Below are 24,843 nucleotides of genomic sequence, written 5' to 3' on the forward strand. Positions count from 1 at the left end.
ATCACAATATTGCATCTACATGTATCTTGAAATATGCACAGGGTAAACCAGAACTGTACATTTATTTTTTTTATTATTTAAGTGATTTTTCATCTTCTCCGCATGCAGTTTGTGCAATATCAATGTCTTATCACGAACTGCTTCTTTCACCTCAAGGCCGAATTGACAGCGGAACATGGTCATGATGGTAGGATGAAAGTAGAAAACATATAAACCAAATGAAATTCAGCAACATTGGCCACGGAATGATTTTGTTAGGGGGTTGAAGCCCGCCCCTCCCCCACCGCCCCCGCTTACGCGGACCCTGCATAATACTCATGGAGGGGGGGGGGGTATGCGCTTTCTGGTCGTTATGCAAAAAAGAATTAACGCAGTAACCGACTCATTATTCCTGTTGTGTTTCATTGTCAAGTATTCCTGTATGCTATGTGCCATTGTTGCAATCTATGGTGATTCAGTGACAATTGATATCCTTATGTAAAAAAGTCCATACATTGGATAATACTGGATGTATAACTGGATGTATAACTGTATTGATTCTTTAAAAAGTGTATAAGCTATTAAACTTTTATAGATTACTGAAGCGACGACGTCGGTTGCCATGGTGCCATGGCGGCCTGGTTCTAAACAAGTGAACCCGGAAGTATTGCAAACTGCTCATATCACAAAGCACGTGTTTCTCAGGAAAAGAAGGTTGCTATCGGAATTTCATCGCTTGCAACCTCACAATAATGGTAACAATCAGGGACAAACACATCATCATTTTTCAAAATTAGAATGTGTATAAACGATTGTCAGCTGCGACTCTGTTTAGAACCAACCGGTTCATTGCCATGACACCGTGACGTCACAATTCGGTACTGAAAACGTCGGTCCATATTTTACATCCGATTTTGAAGAAATTTCGCTTGTTACACTTGTTTTGCGTCCCCTATTTCATTCAAATTTATCTTCTTGGTGGTGGACGGGTCCTTAAATTATTTTGTGACCAACCGATTCAAAAGAGTCGAAGATAAAATGATACCCAAACATAACCACTGCAGCTGTAAGACCGTCCTCTACCATGGAAGGTTGTATTTGATCGAAAATTGTCAGTTCTATTAGATATTTCATTCCTACCGAGCAGTTACAACATTAAAACAATAATGGACGTTCGTACGCAATTGATTTCTAATGCCTGATACGATACTTACTACTCTATTGTTTGTGTTTAAAGAGTTACTTTTCATTGAACTTTTACATTGTTATTATCTTGTTTAGGAACAAGCAATCATTCTAATGTGTGATATGAAGTTGAATCGTCTGTAAATAGGGTAACTACGTGATTTGAACCAAACGTAATCTAAGCAGAGAAATGCAAACTTACTCATATGTTTATTAAAAAACAAATTATAATTTTATTTTGCTCATTGCATCATTGCTTCGATGTCTTGTTTTGTAGCATTTTATATACTGTAGAAATTGATGGGATGACCAAACAAAAACAAAATCCGATGAGTTTCTATCATTTCATAATTTCATTTAATTTTTCATATCACTCTTTCCCATTTCCCGCGATGGCATGTAATATTTTGTTTGTTCATCTTGACATAATAAGCAAATACGACGTAAAAATATATTTAAGTAGAATCATACAAACTGGTTATGAATGGAGGATGCTGTCAAAAAAATTGTAGAGAGATTGAATGCATGAGCGCTGAAAGGCAGCTCGAGCTAAAGCCGGGGTAATAATAACGACATCGCGCCTCGGAATAGAATATTTCTAGATAGATGGCGCTATATAAAGGCCTATTATTATTATTATTGTACAGTGCATCTTTTTTTTTTGAAATATTGTTGTAAATATTATGAATAATAAAAAAAATCAGAAAAAGGAAAAACCTTATTGCCTGCAAATTGCACAAAATTAAAGAGAAATAACACAAAAGAGATCAGGATAACCATTTTTGTCAATACAGGGCAGTAAAATGAATGCGAAGTACGTGACAAAAATGCATGGTAAACCTTAAAGCCTGTGTATAGCTTTGGTAAAGGGTCAATAATGTGATTGATAATCGAATATCATCTAATATGACAGTCTTACTGAAGCGTAGAGACCGTTAGATATTTTTCCAACTGCACTTCTCTGAGAAAATTTCAAATATTCAAATCTTGGATATATAGCGCCCTCTCTCGGCGATGCTTGTTTAAAAAAATGGGCATTCAAGCACTTATCTTATAAATTAAGTGATTAGATCCAAAAGTTATAAAGAACATATTTTGAAAGTTTCAGCCCATTCCATGATTTGGAATAGGATTTAATTGAAAGAAAAAAAAACACACATATATTTTAATTTGATCGGGTCAAGTTAAATTTCCATGTAACATCGCAAAATTTATCCTGTAAAACACATTTTCATTTCATATCCTCCACATCATAACTGCTATAGGGCATATCCATTCATATTAGCTAGCAATGAATTGGAATAGTGATAGGTGCATTTTGGTGGATTTACCAAAACTATACACAAGCTTTAAACTGGCGTGCAAGAAAAGATGGGTAATCATAAATGGTTCGCTATAACGGTATAAGGTTCAATAAAAAAAGGATTATGTTCAACAATCTCTACAAACTCTCAATATTGCTTGTTACTGTATTTGGATCAAATCGCATAGTATCTGATGTAAATAGTTTAAAAGTGGTGTCTGTATATTGTTTAAATACAATATTACATAACGTAGTTATATTATTTGTTCATTGTTTTTTGTGAATTGTTTTGCATTACGGTAATTACTAACTATGCCCCACCAGACGAAGTTTGAAATGAAATGAAATTGAATGTGGCTCACACATTGGTCTCGAGGTAAAAATGTGCAGGAAATGATGCTTCCATAAGTCACAAAACATGTTGCCGTGGTAAATACATATGCCATATTTAAAAAGATTGCAAAGAAAAAAACAGTTTGTACTACTTCATCAGTTTATAAGCAATTATCATGATATGCATTTCACACATTAGTCTTGAGGTAAGAATAGTTAAGACATATATGTTCATGTGTTGGAAACTGTTGACATGGTAACGACATACAGGTGGGGCATTGGTAACCTACATTGATAGTTCTTGTTCTTATGTTTGAAGTCTACAAGGGCACGTGGCACAATGTCGTATATATATTTGTATGGTTATAACATTACAACGCAAGTTTATTAAATTTGTATATAGTTTGTTAAAAAGATTTTTTTTAAGATTCGGTCTCCTCCAGGTATTATAATATATTGATCATCAGGAAGTAACATTAATCTTTCACTAAAGTTAATTTACTTGAGTTATAGTATAAAAATATTTAACGTTGTAAATTTTACTATTCCGAGGCCAAGTTCCGATGTTTAGTTTAATTGAATACTCGAGTTCTAGCCAACAGAAACAATGATTTTTTTTTGCTGTCGAGGCAACATGCATAGAAATCCAATCAAGAGATCTGTATTCTAAGTATGCATTAAAAGAAAAAGCCCAATATATAACAACTATAAAGTTGGACATGATCGAATGTACATATACTGTGTTTTCTAAGACCTATACAATGTCATGTACTTCTTTTAAAGGGCGAGAAGGGGAAGAATGTTGCTGCAAGATTAGTGTGTTTATGACGTGTGTTACATACTGGTTACTTAGTGCTTATTGTCCCTAACAAACATCATGGGTATTGTTGATAAATAATTGATGAGTGTAAATGACGCCTGGATTTAGCCCTGGAATTGGATTCGATCCTACGACCTGATAATTGACAAGGAAGAATCAGAACCACTGCCATGACTACTAGTCTCTGTTATCATCCATGTTTATGTTGACTCGCTGAAACATTTCAATTCTGTATAATCTATATTGCTTAATGTCTTGTGATTCTTTTTAATTTGTAATTTATGTTTATATTGCTGAGTGAAAATAACGCCTGAGGTAAGATTCGATCCTACGACCGATGATTAAATAGGAGGAATCAGAACCACTACTAGTATCTGTTATCGTCCAGGTTTATTTTGCCTCGCTGAAATCTTGAATACTCCATATTGTTTAATGTTTTGTGATTCTCTGAATTTGTAATTCATGTTCATTTAAACATGTAGGCCTACTACTAGACATGATGCTTTGGTAAGATCGATTTAAATTAGAGATTGTGGATATTTTTTTTAGATCTATTCAAGGGCAGAATCATAAATATCTTAATACATTTATTACTCATGATCGTTCTATGCGTGATATCACAGTGCTACAAACGGTTTATTGCCTTAATTATCAATTTCTGCCCGTCAATCAAAATCTGTCTTTCTACTACATATCATAAATTAAATGATTACCGATGTGTTACATATTCATTGTATATTCTTCATTTACCGAATAAAGAATAAAAGACACAAATAAATATTCAACATTTTTTTATTGAGTTTGTAAAGATATTCTATGTAATGAGATCTCGCCTCGAATACTACATCATAAACGAAGAAACCCTACAGCGCCATAAAATAAAGGTTGTGTTATTCACGTCATAGCGCCACCTTATCTCGCTTTGGCTTGTTAAAGTTTCTAACTGCTTGTTTTCGATGCAATTCGGTAGTGCCGCCGCCTACCTGTTGCGACATTTATGGTTTGACACCTGAGCCATTGGAAACATTTTTTTAAGGGGGAGCTTATGTATTTTAGAGCCAGTAAAAAAAACGAAAAGAAAGGGGCAGGGGTCAATAAAAACATGAAGTCCATTTTGGACCCGAGAAATTATGCAAGCACAAAATTAAAGAAACTAAGAAAGAGAGGTCTCACGACAATATGAAGGTCACTTTGCTTTTATTTCTCCATTTTGCAACACCTACCAGAATTCCATGTGGTGCTGCCTATGGGGAATAACACATTGACCAGCCCCTGGAAATTTGTGAGGGTGTTTCAATGCTTCACCGCCCTGCTTCCCAGGGCCATGGGTTACACGTGAGAGCAAATGAGAAATCAAAATCAGAAAGTGCATTAGGATATGATTATAAAGTACAATCTTTATATATAGTAATCTGTATAAAATTGTGAATGAATATTCATTTCATTACGTAATAATTGCTTAATTTGCAAGACAATTCATTTAGACCTCTTCTCCATGATTGCATGAGTGGTATGTTTTTTTTTCATTTTGTTTTACTGTTTCTCGCATTGAGTGCTTAAATGAAGATGTCTATAAAATTCTGCCTGAGAAAAAATCAGATAGTAGTACTACCTATATCCTCAATAATGCTTAGAGTGTATATTCATGTTCGAAACCTTAGACAAACATCCAAAGGCGTATGTTACTAGCGTACTACATGTCCGTGTCCCTGAAATAATATGAATTGTGATGAAAAAAAGATATATATATATGTTTTTACAATAATTCAATTTTCGATTTTGTATGAAAATCAAAATAAAATTGATATGGTTGTGAGTCCAAACTGCACGGATGTCCATATCTTACACATTAGTACAATACACGATATAATGACTGCGGAAAGACGTTCGAAAAACGGAAGCAACCAACAAAAGTTCTAAATGCGACACGTAAGACGTAAGTTAATTCATTTAAAGTTCATTTTATTAAAGTAAATCATGATAATTTACAATATTTGTGCTATATTTGAAATAAATATCTAGAAAAAGTAACCATCAAATTACCGAAAATTTAGCGTTGATTCACTTGTTTTCAGATACATGTACATCATTTTGCAATGATTCAACCATAGAAACCAATCGATGTGTGTGCAGATACATCATTTTGCCATGAACGTAGGACTAATGTGGACAGTTGAATATTTTTACTTATATGGTGTATCTACATAAAGTTATTTTGATGATAAACAAAATTTAAATGTTATAAAAACTATCAAGGAAGATGAATTCAATGACATTCTCATAAATCTAACTAAAATCAACACTGGGAAATTTTCTTTCGAAGAAATACAAAAGTTGTAACTTCAAAGTGATTTTTCTAAGAATGTGCATTTTGCAGATACATCGTTTTGCCGTGTAACGGCCGCTGTGTCAATGAAAGTACATTTAAGGATAACAAGGGGAAGACTTTCGTTAAAAATAAGTTTGATTTCTTTTTCTTATAGACATTGTAAAAACAATGAGTGCATAAGCTTGATAATGAGTAACCCCTTATTCAATATTGTGAAACATTTTTTCTGTCTTTAGCAATGTTATTTGACAGTAATGTTGATTAACCTATTGGCAGAATTCTGAGTAAAAATGAAATCAATTTATGTATTTATGGATGAGTAAACACGCATCACAAAGGAAAATGAAATTTTAATGTCACAGAGTCTTTTTTGAGGGGTTATAAAGGGAATATTGGAGGAAAAATCAGTTTTAGATATGATTTAATTGTTGTTTTATCCTCCATAATTTTCATCACCACACGCTCTCCGAACTTTTTACACTTCCATGGTTAAGCGAGCACACTTGAAAACTTAGAAATTAATGCTATTTATATTGCATAAATGCATTATGTTTTAGAACAAATTCTCAGGATCAGTTAAATTTATCGATTATTCAGTGATGGATCCAGAATTTACCTATAGATAGGGGCCGAGGATTTGTGAGAGGAGTACATAATTAACATTTCCCAATTTTAAAGTTTTTAGTGATAGAGGATATTAACATGAACCCCTAAGATGATACGTCACCAAAAATTGTGGTCACTCAACCATGAACATACTATGATGGATAGTAAAACGACATTAGCACTCTAAAATTCACCAACAACCTTCGCCCGACATAACTTATTTACCCAATCTGAAAAACGACTCTTGTGACTTTATAAATGGTCATTTTTTATTCACAATGCTGCTTGCATAGTTGTAAGACCCTACATCTAAATAATAATTAATAATATCAGTAATCAAATCACCCATTGATATAATCGGAACGTTGACTTCCCTTAATAAATCAATTTTCATAGGAATGAAGTACTTTACCAATTTACAAAAAAGACAGGTTTTGAATATTTGATGTTATGAATACAAACAATTTCTTAGTGTTCAACACAACTGGGTATACACACTTGTCAAATATGATACTTTCATGTACATGTATGCTAACACCTCCTCCGTTTCTGCTTCTATATCTTCGGCCATGCGTTTTGAGTTTTGCCAGTTTTGTTTGACGTGTTTTTGCGACATGCAAGTTTCGTTTTTTTTTTTCATTTAAACACTTGTTTAAAATGTTTATACAACTTCTGTGCGATTCACATATTAAACACTGTTGTTCACTACTGTGTAGTATTTAACGGGACCCATCTGAATCTAGCTAGTCGCTATCAAAATGATTGTCAGGACCCTGGTGTATGTAATAAAACAAAATAAGAATAAATTATTGTTTGTTTGCTTAATATTTAGTATGGCGTAACATTTTACTCATCTATGGTTATTAAAGGTTTGATCTCCATGCTATCCAAAGTGAATAGACGGATTTAGATAAAAGTTACAAGGCAGATTTAGTTACAAGGCAGATTTAGATAAAAGTTACACATTAGGTCTCCATGACCCTCTTTTTCAAGAATGCAAAAGTTATCTATCTTAGGAAGATATATTCCCCAAGTTTGGATTTAGTACAATTATATTGCCTCTTCCAAGTTTTTGGTACTTCCAATGCTTCACATTGCCATTCCTTCAGTTAGACACGTATTTCTTGATAAATTCAAATGTAGGACAACGATGTTAAAGGAATCTGTTGAGGGCTTCCATGTAACGAGGATTTCATTGCTGAAAATTGTCTCGTAGATGTCTGTACTATACTCCACATATGTACACTGTATAAACTGTGTTGTTAAAACTGACACCAATTGGTGTTAATAACGGACCCCACCCTGAGGTGTTAAAATAACACACTAGAGATTGAACATAACATCAAAGAGTGTAAATGTAACAATCATAGGTGTTGTAATAACACCTATAGGTGTAAAACTAACACCACCAATTTAACACCGCTGTAAAATAACTGGTGTAGTCCTCTATACACCGGTTAACACCACAGTTTTTGCTGTGTATTTACTCGCTCAAATCAAAACGCATGGCCGTACTTCACTATCTTACATGTATATTACTAAGCCTAGACGCTTTGGCAACCAGAAATATATAATTTTTGCATACATGTAATATATCACTAATTATATCGAGGTTCTTCAATAAGCTGCCCCATTAAATTGAATAAACTTTAAAGGGGAATCCAGCCTTGGTCATAGAATGTTGTGTTGGGAAGGAGAAAAATGAATTAAACAGAATGGTGAAAGTTTGAAAGAAATCGGACAAGCAATGAGAAAAATATAGCTGCTTTAAAATTGAGATCACTAATACCATGTAGATTTCAAATTGGCAACTGGGTAAGTAAATTATGACAAGGGGCAAGGACAACTTTCCCATAGGCCATGTACTTTATTATCAGGGATTTGTGGTTTTCTCCTAAGTACCCATTCCTCTGGGGCAGTAATCTAAATACATGTATAACCCAGGTAGTATATTGTTTAATGTCCTCATGAAAGAAAAATATAATTTGAAATAAAACTTTTGGGAAAATGACATTTTAGCCATAATATGTATTGGAGTACATGGAAGAGTAGTCCTTGCCTTACATCACTATGACATCACATAAGCGGCCAATTTGAAGTCTCCATGGGTATAGTGATTACCAATATTTACAACTTTAAAAAATTCATAACTTTCTTGTTATTTGTCCAATGTTGTTCAAACTTTCACCTATCAACTTGTCTGATTTTTCTTTTTTTATAAAAACAAGGTCTCATTTGGGTTGGATTCCCCTTTAAATTCCTTCCCCACAATTCCCTGAAATTACCGGAATCGTAGTGTGCTTAAAAAGAAGAATTATTGATAAAATTGTGTGATTGTTTTGCTTTCCGTTTTGGTTACAAATGGTCTTACTCAGCTGAAAAGGGTAAATGTTTAAGTACGCAACGTGGACAAATCCAGTTTACAAAATGATAAAATAGATCATTGTACCATTACTGAGAAAGATGAACACCTAATGGGTATCCATTTAAAACGTTTCGTAAATAATAGACTCTAAAATCTACTTTCACAAATTGTTGACATAATATGCCACAAAGATTATCCCTACCCCAAAACGAATTTATCCTTAAAACAAAACTTATGACAAAAAAGTTCAGCAAAATAATAAAAGTGAGATGTATTACAAGGATGTGAATAGACCTGTAACATGGCCCTGGGAAGCGGGGATGCCGAAGCACCCCCAATATTTTCCTGGGGGTGCTGCGTGTATTATTCTACATTAGCAGCACCCCTGTAATTCTGATAGATGCGAATACCTATTTTGCCTTCCAAATTTACGTCAGCATCCCCAGTGAAAAAAATCATTCCAGAGCCTTGACTTGCAATGATGGAAAATGCAGGAAGAAAACATAATACATGTATAAGTAATATATAGCTTACTTTGCCATATACATGTAGGTCTGATGCTTTTTTTAAAGGAAACCAAAACCCAAGAAGAGAAGTAATCTAATTGGAAATAGTAAATTGAGAGGAAAAATAAAAAAAAATCATAAAAATCGGTTATGAAATAAGCAAGTATTGGGAGTTTGAAAACTTTTGTTGTACTTTCTATGGGCATCCTCAAATTGGCAAACGTGCTTCAAAATGGCTGATTTTGTGGACAACTCTCCATTTGTTTTGTACACAAATTTTCATATTTTCCTCATTATCTTTCAAATTGCATCTTGCCTCCTGAGCACAACATATGTCATGGGAAAATATAATCCATACCATATATGTCAAGGTCAGGAGGAGATAATGTGAAATATGTAAAATAAAGGGGGAAATCTGAAAATATGTGTACAAAATAAAGGGAGAGTTGTCAACAAAATTAGCCATTTTGAAACGCGTTTGCCAATTTGAGGATCCACATAGTAAAAACAACAAGACTTTCTAATTTCCATAACTTGCTTATTTCAAAACCGATTTTGATGAAACTTTTTATTAATTGTTCCTCTCATTATACTCTTTCCAATAAGATTGCTTCTCTTCTTCGGTTTTGATTTTCTTTAACGGACGTAATGAGCTTCTTGGTTGACTTTACAGAGCTGCGAATGTTTTTACATCATTTAGATACAAAAAAACGAAACATTTTTTTTTATTCCCGTTCTGTGTTCAAGATTCCATACTTTTAGTTTATAGCGGTAAGGTCCTCGGATATTAATATCCCAGTTTTATTCAGTTTTCTTCTGTTAAGGAACGGCAAAGTTTCTGATGCAATTTCGTCTCGAGTTTTGTTCCACTAAATTGCCATCATTTTTCATGACTTAAAATCTTAAATTAAAATTACCAATTGATTACTTCTGACTTGTCATATATCTGTTTCTCTAGGTCTTTCAGCGTTGAATATTTTGAATCTCTGTCAATTTCAAGCATTAGATTTCATTTTTATATAACCTTCGCTATGCAGATGACACAGTCGTTTTGGCTGAATGCAGAGAAGATATACAGTCACTTGTAACCAATATCAAATATAGAAATGAACAATTAGACCAGAAAATAAACATTTTGAACACAAAAACGGAATGTCCTAATACAGATATTTTTAAAAAGGGAAAGGTGGTGAAAAAAGTCAATAGTCTTATATACTTTGGTCAGAAAATAACAGAGGATGACACATTTGAACGAGAAATTAAAAGAAGGATCTGCCTTGCAAAGAACGCTTTCTCATCAACCGGATTATAAGCTGTATCAGTTAGCACACGATTATGCCTCAATAAATGCTACGTTTGGTCCATCTTCATGTACGAATATTATGGAAAGAAAGAAAATCGAAAGATGATGTCCCGAAACTCATGGATCTTACAGAACGACTGATATTATTGAAGGAACACAAATTCTTATACAATGACCATACCAGAAGACACAAATTTTTGCCAAATAAAATAATAGAGGGTAAATTTGAGGGAACAGGAGGGAGGGGCGAAAAGGGAAAATCTGGCTTGGGAATATCGAAGAGATGACAGGCAGAAAGATATACGTATGTTGTGAGCTAATGCTGGACAGAGACAGATGGAAAACCATGACCTCCAACCTCTTTAAGGAGAAGGAACAGCAGTAAGGCACGGTAAGATAAGATTTGACAACTTTTACCCTTCAGACTTCAACTCTTGTATTTCCTTTATTATTACTTAAAATACAGTATTCCTTGTGTGATATCTCAGTCATGCAATCATTCCCTGGTATACGAGTGTTTATTTTCTAAGCTGAATTTGTAGATAAATTAGATACGCGAAAAAAAAAAACGACCGTATGGGTATCTTTAAGAGAGTTTATGCTGTATAAATATTTCATAATAAATAAATGAATCCACTCTCAACTTATACACACCCATAAACGCCCACAACACGACACCCTGAGGATCAGAAAACGAATTCCTCTTCCATGTATTAAGACAACATACAGTGCGTATCAAAAAAAAGTTTACAATTAGAAAAAATCCTGTAAAATTATACATTTGTAATATCCTGAAGATTTTTCCACATTTTAACATTGGTACAAGTCCATTTAAGCAGATAACGATAAAACTGTCGAAAAATATTTCCGCTTGAGTGAGCACCACATACTTTTGAAAAGTTAGTGAAAAATGATTTGCGCAGAACTTTGAAATAGTTATGCGAATAAAAGTAGACCTTAATCATGAATAACACGTGGAATTTAGCTAGTAAAATTGATTTGAAGATATCTTTTACCTATTTAACTTGTTTCTTTGCCCAAACCACTTTGAGGAGTCATTGCGCCACACCCCACTCCCCCACACACCGAGGCCATCGGGACGATATTTGCTTTACACTGGGCTGTGATTTACATGAAATGGCTTAGGCTTGATTTTCATTTTGTTAATCATTGTCAAGCTTGGAAAAAGTGTGGAGAAACAAGTATTAAATAAAAAATGAAATGTAAACCCACTTTAAATGATAAAAACTTAGTGAAAAAGTGCTAGAGATGTCTGATATAAACATTGGTTCAGATTTAGTTATGTCCTCAGATCCAGCAGGCACAAAAAGGGTAAAAGTTGTGTATACTAAGTGATGAATTTCAATTTGGGTGGCAAAATTGTTAGAAAAATGCTTGAATGTATCCGTTTTATTTTAATTGACTAAAAATGCAAGGGAAATGTACGAGAAATGTTTCGCAGGGTAAGTTTGATTTCACCCTTTCCCCTTGATACAACGAAACACGGGCATTTCTGCGCAGATTTCTGCGAGCTTTACTAAAATGGACAGTGCTCACTCAAGTGTAACATTCTGTCAAAACTTTTACTTTCATTGGATAGATGAGACCCAAACCCAGGATTGTATGTGAAAAAATTACCCACATGTTGTATATTTTTAAATTCCCAGGGCTTTTTCAAAGTGTAAACTTTTTTTTGATACGCACTGTATATCATTCGACACTAACGATAGACATTACTACGTATTAGACAGTATTTATTTCTCTCTCTTTTCTTCTCTCCCTCTAATTCCGTCCCCATTTTTTCTACAATTTCCATCCACAGTATCTCTATCATGTCAATGAAAACAAGAAAAGGCGAAATAAATAATATGAACACCCACTCCCCCTTGTGCAAACCTAAAAATCCACAATACATTCGCACCAACAGTATCATGACTATCAAGCTGCACAAAACCTCGTCCCGCGTGATCGAACACAGATTTCAACGTCATATTCGTGGTTAAACTCCTTTATACAATTTACAAACTTTGCTTGCGGGCGTTGATGAAGTTGGTAGTCGGTTTTGGCATTTTGCAGTACATGAACTAAGTTGCAATAATTCACCGGGAACCGAATGACAGGACTCGAAGGGTTGTCCTAACTTTTATGATAGGCCTACCTCTCAGAGGAAGGATACCAAGTGACGTCACCTACGCCTACATCTATCTTGAATGTGCTTGAATGTGGAAGATAAAGTGCAATCCAGTCATCATGGATGGTAATATGATGCACCATGCAGGAAATTCTTTTCATCGTTGATATTGGAAAACCCTGTTAAAGGTAAGCGCATTACAAACGTCCATGACCACGTATATTCAATTTTGACCCAGACAAAACGACACACACCAACTTTTTGGGCGGGCAAATTATTTCGTTTTAGGAGCGTGTTTTTAATTTGTAACCTAATTGAAGCACTAAGCGATGCATTTGAAAAAAGTATTCCAGCGCTCAGTAACGGTTCAAGGTAAAACAATGCTAGAGCATGATTCAATTCCCATTGATGGAGAGAAACCCTTCCTTTTTATAGCAATATGATTTCCTCCTGTGTATTCAGAAAAGATCATTAAAAAACGATACCTAGCTTATTTTTTTATTATCTGAACATTGCGTAGATAAAATTTATCTCTCTTAAAAGAAATAAGGTACAATAAATCGTCGAATGTTCCATGGCTACATATGGAATAATGTCAGCATCTTTTACAAATACAAACACTTATTTAGGAGGTATTCTGAATTTAAAAATCGTTCCTTTATTCATTTAAATATCTTAGATTCAGGATATTTTTGTGATGCAATACGTCGACCACTTCATGGTCACAGACAGAAAACAGAGGTAATATTCTGCGCTTTTTTGTATATGCTATTGGGATCTCGTCGTACAAACTTTCATCTTATTTCCTGGATGTTCTCAGTACTTTCTAATGTTTCTGTGTACAATATCAAATGATTTTTTTGCTATGTAATAATGTTTGCCGTATGCACATCAGCATGTTCATGTATACACAACAAACGGGTTTTCTTCATCTTTTATCAGCATGAGATTACATCGACCATTTGCGTCAGAATTCTTTCACCTTTTATATCATAAAACCATTCATCATTGAAGTCTAGGATACCTCGAATGGACAGAGATCCATGTGAAAATCAAGACTTTCATTTAGTTTCTTCAAAATACTCTACTGTGCATAGTATATTTGCTCTTTGGTTATTTTTTAATCATTTATACCAAGCTCATAGGGTGAAATGACCCGTCATTTTTTCTCACGTTTGAATATTATCTTTGCTAAACAAGACAACCTGAATATGTGGTATTGTCCTAGTATATTAACCCAATTGGTAATAACTTGTAGATAGAGTGCAATAATGATTTACAATATGGGGTTATAGAATAATGAACAAAGCAACTCACCAACACATTTATAATATTGTGTTCAATCGAAATTAAATTTCCACACTTTATGTAGAGCTATCTGACCGTGTTCTATTCGTGAAAAAATTCGAGTCAGCTATTTTGAAATATCTATTTTTCTTTCAAAGTTTATTTTCATTCATTAAATCAACTGAAATTATTGAAAAAAAAACACTACAAACTTTTTTTTCCACAACATAATCATGTTTTTTTTACAATAAGCCTATGGATATTCGTGTAATGTTTTGTGATTAAAACTGACTTACACTCTGTCTCGTTTCGATATCATTATACATTTCTTTCTTATTTTCTATACACTGTATGTGATCAATGTACATCGATATTTTGCTACCATTATAAATAATTCAGTTTTCATGATGGAATGGTCACTTGCACGGCGACAGAATAAAGACCTCGTATCAGAGTGCGAAAAATGGTTCTGATAGACTAGTCCTTTTTTGTTAATCTTGATATTTTTTACCATGTTTCATCAAAACATGATTCTGATTGGGATTCAATATTCGTTGGACTGTCCAATCGCCAGTTATTCAGCATTATGAACCTAATTTTTCACAATTATGGTTATAAAACCTACTGAAAATGTCCAGGCACATTTCATACCTTACTGCACACTAGTTCGTTGTGTTAGTCATGTTAGTATGGGGCAAATAATATATTATCGGCCAGACAAATTTATTCGATGTGATACATGGATTAAATATAAATGATAGATGAACGAATTAAGCACATCTTACACATCTCACTACTTTTAGGCTACAAAGTAAACTCCTATATAGCAATGATAAAGAATCAGACTTTACTTCAAACTGTAAAATAAAATCTAAACAATGAGTTCTTAATCTTTGAAGAGTATATTTCAGTTTTGCAATGTATTTCCTGATGATATGGTTGTTTATTTAGGAGGGGGGAAATAGTATTTAGAAAAAAAATATTAATGAGAAATACAAATTAATGACGTGGACAAGAATTTGGACAAGGACCAACTATACCAACTCATATTTGAGATTCCGAGATCGTGAAAGAGTTCTGAAATCTGCTGCGTCATGTCTGAAAGAAAAAAAGAATGAAGGGTAAACTAACATTCATTACAAATGATGTTGCAAGATCAGTGAGAGATGATAAAAAGAAGCTACTTCCAGTAAATAGAAAACTGAGAGAGCAAGGTTTCTTCGCAATTATACCCTTCAATGTACCAGCATACGTACTTTTCAAAACTGATGAAGGTCTCTTTAGGAAAGTATTCGTCACAGACATCGATATACACAAGTGAGCTGAATTTTGATTGATCCAGCAGGATATCATTATGGCCTTAAATTGGATGATTTATTCTTTACTGGGCCTTAAGAATGCATGCAAGTTTGATTCAAGACAAGGGAAAGGCTGATATAAACAGACACACAGCCCGAACTCTATGATCTTTTTTTCTTCTTTCTTTTTACTTGTTGTAATTTTTACTTGTCGTGTTTGAACTTTCAGGTTATGAAATATGTCAAAAAGCAGACCTCTTTTTGAGACGAATGATAATGTCCTTAATATGTTATCGTTAAATGTGAGATGTATGCAAAACGTAATTAAAAGGAGGAGTATGTTTCATTGGGTGCGAAACCAACACATAGATATTACAATACTAATCCTCTTCCAGCGTTGACTTCGTATAAATATTCCTTGCTACAAGCTTCACCTTTATGTAGAAAATTACAAAAAGTGCACAGCAATAGAGAATACCAAGTGCAATCAAAGGAAACATATTTTTTTTTATAAAGAATCGGTGAATGAAGTCGCATCATGATTTCAAACCGGAATGTTCGTACGATATTCCAATATTGCCTCACTCCCATGATTGTGTACAAAGCTTCATGCAGTCTTTCAAAGATATTTGAATATACGTGCCTGATTTGTTTTCATCTAAAATGGTATCATTTGACTTGTGTCAGACAAGGGAACTCACAAATATTACGTCTGGAACTATGAATGATAGTAAACTACAATATGGCTAAAATGGTGTGAAAATGAGAGTTAAATGTTAACACCGGCATGCCCTTAGCATTTGCGAGTGACGATGTGTAGTCTCCAATAACGGTGAGTTAGGAAACTAAATTAAAGCTTTACGTACATTTGTCTTTATGCGTGACATATTTATATCTCTATATACATATCTAATGGGGGATTTTAATGGTTACACCAGCAATGCGTCTGATCTGAATACACCAGAAAAGACAACATAGGTCGATTAATACCACAATATAGAATAGAGAATTATTTTAATGTGATGGATAGAAGAAACCAGGATTGTAGACCCCAAACAATAGGGGAAAAGATATTCTGAAGTTATGAAAAGTGTGTGATCTCCGAATACTAAATGGTCGTACGTTTGGAGACCCGGGTGGAAATTTTTCATGTTATGGTGCTAATGGTGTTACACCGAGCGTTATTGACTATACACTGGCAGATAGTGATTTATATTTTCTAATCACATTCTTCCATGTATTGTTATTATTTAACGACACATCCAGACCACTGCCCTATATAGGTAAAGATTAGGGCAAATCATTACAGAGATATACATAAAGATCAATGTGAAAGCAATGTTAAACAGTTAAAGCAACCCCTAGAAATTATCAAATGGCAGGATCGGTTCAGCAGGGAACAGTCTGAAAGGGCCCCGAAAGATCCTCAAGACAAGGACATGATTAATGCTTTGTATGAAAAGAATTACATGTTAGATGAAAACGGAATAGATACTGCAGTGAACGAGCTGACTGACTGTATTTTACACGTGGCTGATTTAGCTCAAATACCAAGGAAAATACCAAGGAAGAAACAGAATTTACGAAGATAAATGTAAACAGTTTCAAAGTGATAAAGAAACAGAAGCACTTAGGAAAAGGGTTAAGAAATCATGTCGGGAAGTATGTAAGATTCCAATGGAGAAATATAAACCAAAATGACCTTTATTTTCCAGTGGAATACCTCTTTTGCCTTCCAAATTTACGTCAGCATCCCCAGTGAAAAAAAAATCATTCCCAGAGCCTTGACTTGCAATGATGGAAAATGCATTAAGAAAACATAATACATGTATAAGTAATAGCTTACTTTGCCATATACATGTAGGTCTGATGCTTTTTTTAAAGGAAACCAAAACCCAAGAAGAGAAGTAATCTAATTGGAAATAGTAAATTGAGAGGAAAAATTAAAAAAAATCATAAGAATCGGTTATGAAATAAGCAAGTATTGGGAGTTTGAAAACTCTTGTTGTACTTTCTATGGGCATCCTCAAATTGGCAAACGAGCTTCAAAATGGCTGATTTTGTGGATAACTCTCCATTTGTTTTGTACACAAATTTTCATATTTTCCTCATTATCTTACAAATTGCATCTTGCCTCCTTCTGAACACAACATATGTCATGGGAAAATATAATCTATACCATATATGTCAAGGTCAGGAGGAGATAATGTGAAATATGTAAAATAAAGGGGAAATCTGAATTTATGTGTACAAAATAAATGGAGAGTTGTCCACAAAATTAGCCATTTTGAAGCACGTTTGCCAATTTGAGGATCCACATAGTAAGAACAACAAGACTTTCCTATTTCCATAACTTGCTTATTTCAAAACCGATTTTGATGAAACTTTTTTTAATTGTTCCTCAAATTTTACTCTTTCCAATAAGATTTCTTCTCTTTTGGGGTTTTGATTTCCTATAACGGACGTTAGGAGCTCCTTGGTTGACTTTACAGAGCTGCGAATGTTTTTACATCCATTAGATACCAAAAAACGAAACATTTTTTTTTATTCCCGTTCTGTGTTCAAAATTCCATACTTTTAGTTTATAGCAGTAAGGTCCTCGGATATTAATATCCCAGTTTTATTCAGTTTCCTTCTGTTAAGGAACGGCAAAGTTTCTCATGCAATTTCGTCTCCAATTTTGTTCCACTGAATTGCCATCATTTTTCATGACTTAAAATCTTAAATTGCCAATTGATTACTTCTGACTAACCATATATCTGTTTCTCTAGGTCTAGGTTGAATATTTTGAATCTCTGTCAATTTCAAGCACTAGATTTCATTTTTATATAACCTCCGCGATGCAGTTGACACAGTCGTTTTGGTTGAATGCAGAGAAGATATACAGTCACTTGTAACCAATATCAAATATAGAAATGAACAATTAGACCAGAAAATAAACATTTAGAACACAAAGCGGAATGTCCTAATACAGATATTTTTAAACAGGGAAAGGTGGTGAAAAAAGTCAATAGTTTTATAAACTTTGGTCAGAAAATAACAAAGGATGACACATTTGAACGAGAAATTAAAAGAAGGATCTGCCTTGCAAAGAACGCTTTCTCACTTCTACCGCATTATAAGCTGTATCAGTTAGCACACGATTATGTCTCATTAAATGCTACGTTTGGTCCATCTTCATGTACGAATATTATGGAAAAAAAGGAAATCGAAAGATGATGTCCAAAAACTCCTGGATCTCACACGTAAAGAACGATTAATATTATTCAAGGAACACAAAGTCTTATACAATGACCATACCAGGGCCCCGTTGCATAAAACTTTTGCCGGAGTTTTTTTACGGCAAAAAATCAGGAAACTACGGCAAAAAAAAAATGCCGGAGTTTTCCATTGCATAAAACTTTGCCGGAGTTTATTTACGGCTAAACTTTAAAAAAAAAAAACTCTGGCAAATCAATAGGGTTTTTGCCGTAGCTCCTGTACCAACGGCAAAGTCCTAAAAACTCCGGCAAAACTATTTCAAGGCAGCTGCTCAGGATCTGTCCCAAGTACCATGTACAGTATCCACCTGTCTACGGCTTCAAGAATAATTAGAACGTTGACATAAGCCTTATATAGGCTACGCAATAAGGTAATTACAGAAAATTTCATTTAATTTAGTAAAAATAGGGCCTAGGAAGGTCTAGATTTTAAGTGAAGTGGGTGAATAGTTGGTGGTTTAATTTTTTTTAAATATATCAACCCTGTGACAGGACAATAAATAAAAACCTTAGATAGAATCTAGCTAGTTCTAGTTTAACTTTAAGTAAATCTATATGATTACAGTGTTTTTTGAAAAGTTATGCTGTGAATAGATCGATGCAGTCGGACTTAACCCTTTAAATTATTCAAAACAAGGCCTTAAAGGATCAACCTCTATGCGATATGTGCTGTTGGAGTACCTTCTATGCCGCCTCTATTTTTGCTGTTTTTTACCATTAAACCACCTTTACAAATCCAAATATTCACAAGTTCTATAAGACATACCCAGAAATACTACCCTAAATCAACTGAAATACTCAGAAGTATGAGCTAACTTTATTTTAACGATTGAACAGACTTGTACTGCAAGTTCAATTTTACGAGGAAAACATGAATAGCAGTCGATACGGCCTAGTCCCACACTTGCAAAAATAAGTTGGAACTTCAAAGTAAGATAAGGACGCGCTCACTGGACATCTTAATTTCTCACCTTTGCCAGTCTCATTTTTCTTTAACAGGTCATAAAAACTGGGTGATGATTGAGAAGGAGGGGCATGCTGGAGGAGGTCTATCTTTCACTAAAAACAGACCTAACTTATCTTTTTCTTCCCCGTCGCTCGGCTCGCTCCAGTCCAAGACAGACGACGATCGAGCACGTAAACAAAAGGGAACATGAAATATCCGACTGATATCAAAACTTACACTATGTATACAGTGACCCGAAATTTGTGTGGATTCCTTTTAATTTCACACTTGTGTCTACATGTGTATAATAAAATGCTGGGAATAAAATGTAGAAAAGTAAAAAAAAATAGCCATCATCGAAAGTTCCTTAAGAAAAATGAACGGGAACAACTGAGAGCTGTTTTTTCTTTTTTTCCAGATTTGTGGTTGCTTTATAAAACCCCGTGAATAAAACTAAATTAATGATGGGACCAAACTGTCCAACAACATACATGCAATGAGAGGGGAAGAGAGAGATAGCAAGAGCGGAGTATTCTGGAAGAGGGGGGGGGGGGTAAACAGCCTAGGCCTACACAATGTATTTAAAAGGTACAAATAATTAAATTCAATTCAATCACACTCCCCCCCCCCCCCTCAATGCCATTATTCATAACATATTTTTAAATAAAGTGGAGGAAAACATTTTGTATCGCATTGCTTATAATATTTCAAAAGGTACTTTTGTGTTGTTGGTGCTTTCTTGGCAATGTTAAAAATCTTTCCAAACTATCAAAATTAGTAATTTCATAAAACAGATTATAGATACATAAATCATTAACAGCACCATGCTTGTTACTTTTTAGTGCCCCATTATACTTCAGTCAGACCATAGTGTTGAATAGTGTTGAAGGGGGGCAAAATACGGGGGGGGGGGAATTAAGACTTGATTTTTTTCTTGGAAACATTTTTATGCAAAAATAAAAAAATATTTTCCTTTAAGGGCAAACAGGGATGGTGAATTTTATTTTTTTAGTCATAGGCAAACCGGAAGGTTAAATTTTTGTTCTACTGTCAATTAAAATATTACACAACTCGGACGTCTCTCTCTTAATAATTCCTTTTCTTCCTCTTCTCTCTACCTTTCTCCTTTTTTAAACAATTCTCATTTATCATATGTATAAAATAATCTAATTAGCAATTGAGAATAAGGAACACTTATCACTTATTAAGGATTGTTTTCTTTTCTCAATTAAATTACAGTCACACAACTCAGATGTCTCTTTCTCAATACTTTATTTCTTTTTCTATCACTTCTCTCGCAATTCATCCTCCTTTAAACAATTCATTTCTCATAGAATTATACATTTGAAATAATTTTATTTGCAATCACTTATCAAGAACAATCAGAGAGACAGTCCAAAGAACTCATTATGAACAATAATAATAGTTTGAATTTAATTGAAAATAATTCTTATCAATTCATATTTTAATTTCAATGCTAACAGTATCCCATACCATTGTATGCATATTGAAAGATGTGATTGAACGTTGACAAGGTCCCTTTCCTTTTAAATCAACAGAACAGTGCCATTGGATAACCTTTTTCAGATGGCGAATTGCAAGGCATCCTGTTGGGCAATGCAGGATATATAAGAACCATGGCTTATGACACCAGTATGGGATCCGCAAACAATGCTGACAGAAAATATAACAGACTTGCAAGATGAACATGTATAAATAAACTTTAAAACTGTTCTTGCACAGGGATTCTTTTTAAGATTTCAGAACCTTATTTTTTATGTTGCATTGCAAGGCACTTGTTCAAATTTTATTTAAGTATTCAATGAATAACATTATTTTCTATCTACTGAGATGAGAATAAAGTTCAAGTGTAACTTTCTCAATCCTAAAGGATGTAGTCTTTGCCATTATTTTGTATAAAATTAGGAGGCAATGACATCAGCAATTTATGCCTAGGTCACATTTGCCGGCCGGTGGCCTTACGGCTAGTCGAAATTAGCCATTTTACTCATCCTTGTACCAGCTTCATGTAGGTGGTTCGTATAGTAATACATAAAACGGCTTATTTCTACTCGCCGTAATGTGACCTAGGCAAAACTCATTTTCAAATTACTTGCTCAAACATATGCTTTTGGAAATTTCCAAAGTTCAAAGTGATTTTACTTCATTTTTTAAAAAGAATATTCAACAGGTTTTCAGTCTACTCATTTCTTCTTTTGAAGTGTTTCTGCAGTTCAAGTTTTACTAAAAATTCTACAGATGATGAAAACATCTAATAAGATAATTTAAATATTAATTCCAGAAGAATATACATTGTATGTGGCATTGAAGCTACTATTTTTAGAGTTGACAGAAAAGATGAATTCATAAAACCCAACATAGCCTGGTTTATTTTAAAATGTAAAATTTGCTTCTTAAAAAAACAATAGCAGCAGAAAACAATTCTTTTTTATGAATATTGTTCTTAAAATTTCTCATACATTTCATTTATTTCATTTTCAATGGAAATTGTTCGAGACACTATCATAAATAACATGAAATTAATTATTTTAATCAGTAACTGTCAATGAAACAATCTTGCCCAATCTCCGTAATATAGATATTGCTGTATGAATTTCTACAAATAAAGATTTTTGTTCATATTTTGCTTAAGTTAAAGCTGCATTGAGCTTTTCAGCAGGAAACCAAGGGAACATCATAAAAATGTGGAGTATATGCACCAATAAGTAGTTGATGCCTTCTTTAAAAGTCAGCAAGATTTGCTAAGAACACGGGTAATATTTATTGTAGATGTTAATGGACATCAGTAGTAAAATACGAAAAAAAATGAAGTTGAATTGTTCAACATTACTTCTGATTTTCATTAAAACACTGCTGCAAACAATTGTGGATAATTTTAAAATCATCATGGATGATTTTTTATGTAAAATATTTGCAGCAAAGCTTGCTGCATTCTGAGTGTCTCCTGTTGAACTTGCAGCAGATCCATGCTCCTGGTACTCGGTGTGCTGGTCAAAACAGGAAGGGCACCTTCTCTTTCTTCTCTTATGCTGGGTTTCATCTTGGTGTCCTACACAATCAACTACCGGTAGATCCCATCTACCCTGGATGTCAATGGTGCCTCGGGAACAGCTTGACGCTCCCCCTCAACCTCCTTCTCTGGCTTCCCCATGTCCAGAAGCAGGATGCCCTATGTGAAAGCTGCACAACAAGAAAAAGAATCTTTGACTTAACTTAACGACATCTTCAACCATTGCGCATTGTTTTTTTTTAATTGACTTACTATGATTCAACATTTCTTATTTCATTTTAAAAACTTTAAATCATTTACCAACTATGAACGAAATTTCTCAAGCTGGCAATAAATAGTAGTTGAAGCAACTTATACCTTGCGGAAATTTTCATGAGGAAAAAACAACTGTCCCCTTTGACAAACAGATTTAATTAATTCAAAATGAATGAAAAGAATTCTATGGGTTACAGATGATCAATATTCTGGGTTTAAATAATGTGAATTTTTCATTGTAAGCCAGTTCACTTATTTTTTATAGGGAGATCCATCTTATACAAATTTCAATCAAAATTATGTTCATTTCTAAAGAAAATGAATGAAAGAATATAGAAAAAAGCGAAAATAAATAAAAGATCCATTGATACACTTATTTCAAATTTTGTTATGCATCAGTGTAATAAATCTTTAAGGTAAAACTAACCAGTTGCTCAGATATCTCAGTCTCTGTCTCCTGGCCATGGATGGACCCAATATTTGGCCTTGTTCCTCATGACTGCCAGCACGATTTCCATTTTGACTTCACTTTACCAAACTGTTCACCTCCTAAAGATTTAACATAGTACAGTAATGCCAAAATTATAAATGTTATAATTGCAAACAGGGATCAAAGCAGAAGGATCTTAAAAGTGGAGTGAACATCATTAATAAAACTATGAAGGGTGATTTTGACTCGCCTCACCCCAGGCACAGATCCAGAAATTTCCAAAAGGAGGGGCACTTTTTTCCAGAAAATGTTGACAACCAAAAAAATAAAAGGTTATGACTTGCATATATACATGGTACTTCCAACAATTTTTTTTGAGGGGTGGGGGGGGGGGGGGGGAGAAGAACACTTTGTTTTTTATTCAGAATTTAGCAGTGACACCCAATCCATCCTTAATATTGAGAATCATGGGGGTTTCTTTTGTAAGTTTCAAAATGCATTTATGCATCCACTATTGCCACATCAAAAATAAAAATATTAAACGCACAAATTTTCCAAAGATCTCTGGATAATTTTTTACATTTGACCTAGTGACCCCAAAATATAACCTGATCATTGTTACTCCCAAATGTATATTTGCCAAGTTGAAGTTGAACCATCACAGGGTTCTTCATTTATCACAGGAACCATGTATATTCAGTGAACAAGGCATGTCACCTTTGACCTTGATACCCTCAAAATAATCAAAGTATCATCAATCCTACACGCATACTTGGACAAAATTTGAAATCAAACTGTTCTTTACTTATCAGAATAAGTTAAGAAATGATTGCCAGAACACCCCAAAACCTGCCCTCGGCCCCACCTCCGATGGGTGGAGGTAAAAATTGTAGATATTTTGGATTAGTTGCATGACAATTACAACAAAATAAAATTTAAGAGATAGTGATCTTTATTTTTTTCTTGATGCATATAAAACATATTCTTAACTCTTATAAAAAAAAATACACACCAGTCTTTGTCTGATTCCTAGCGTAACCATTCATTCTAACGTTAGATCACTCCAAGACCACCTCAGGTTGGAGGCAGTCCGACCTAGGCAGCCAATAGCATATCCACCCAGGCTCTCTGTCTGGTTTCTGCAAACCTCTATTTAAAATGCAAACACAGACAAATCATAAAATATGCTATATAATAATTGAAAAGACACTCTGCACTATATATCACGAATGTCTAAATTTATTTGACTAAAATCTCATTTTACGGCATATCAAAAATTCTACTTTGTAAGTTATATCAAAAACTAAAATTGCAATCTATTTATGTAACTAGAGTTCAATTTGGGAATTTATAAGATAGATGTGTTGTACTCTTTCACAGTTTTATTCCATGGAAATCCAAACTTGTAATTTTAAGAAAATAAGATTTCATCATTTTCAATGGACATATCAAAGAAAAATAATCAAAATCAATAAT

The 24,843-nt window shown here is 33.9% G+C and overlaps 1 long non-coding RNA gene across 1 annotated transcript; it reads right to left on the bottom strand.

Annotated features, from left to right (window-relative positions):
- Window positions 1-22,129: 22,129 nt before the first annotated feature.
- On the bottom strand, window positions 22,130-24,511 carry LOC121412754. Its single transcript, XR_005969664.1, has 3 exons — window positions 24,380-24,511; window positions 23,365-23,486; window positions 22,130-22,852 (listed from the first exon to the last, which is right to left on the bottom strand). It is a non-coding gene; the product is annotated as an uncharacterized LOC121412754 (long non-coding RNA).
- Window positions 24,512-24,843: the final 332 nt, after the last annotated feature.

Source organism: Lytechinus variegatus, chromosome 4 (assembly GCF_018143015.1).
Source record: "Lytechinus variegatus isolate NC3 chromosome 4, Lvar_3.0, whole genome shotgun sequence".
Lineage (NCBI taxonomy): Eukaryota > Metazoa > Echinodermata > Echinoidea > Temnopleuroida > Toxopneustidae > Lytechinus > Lytechinus variegatus.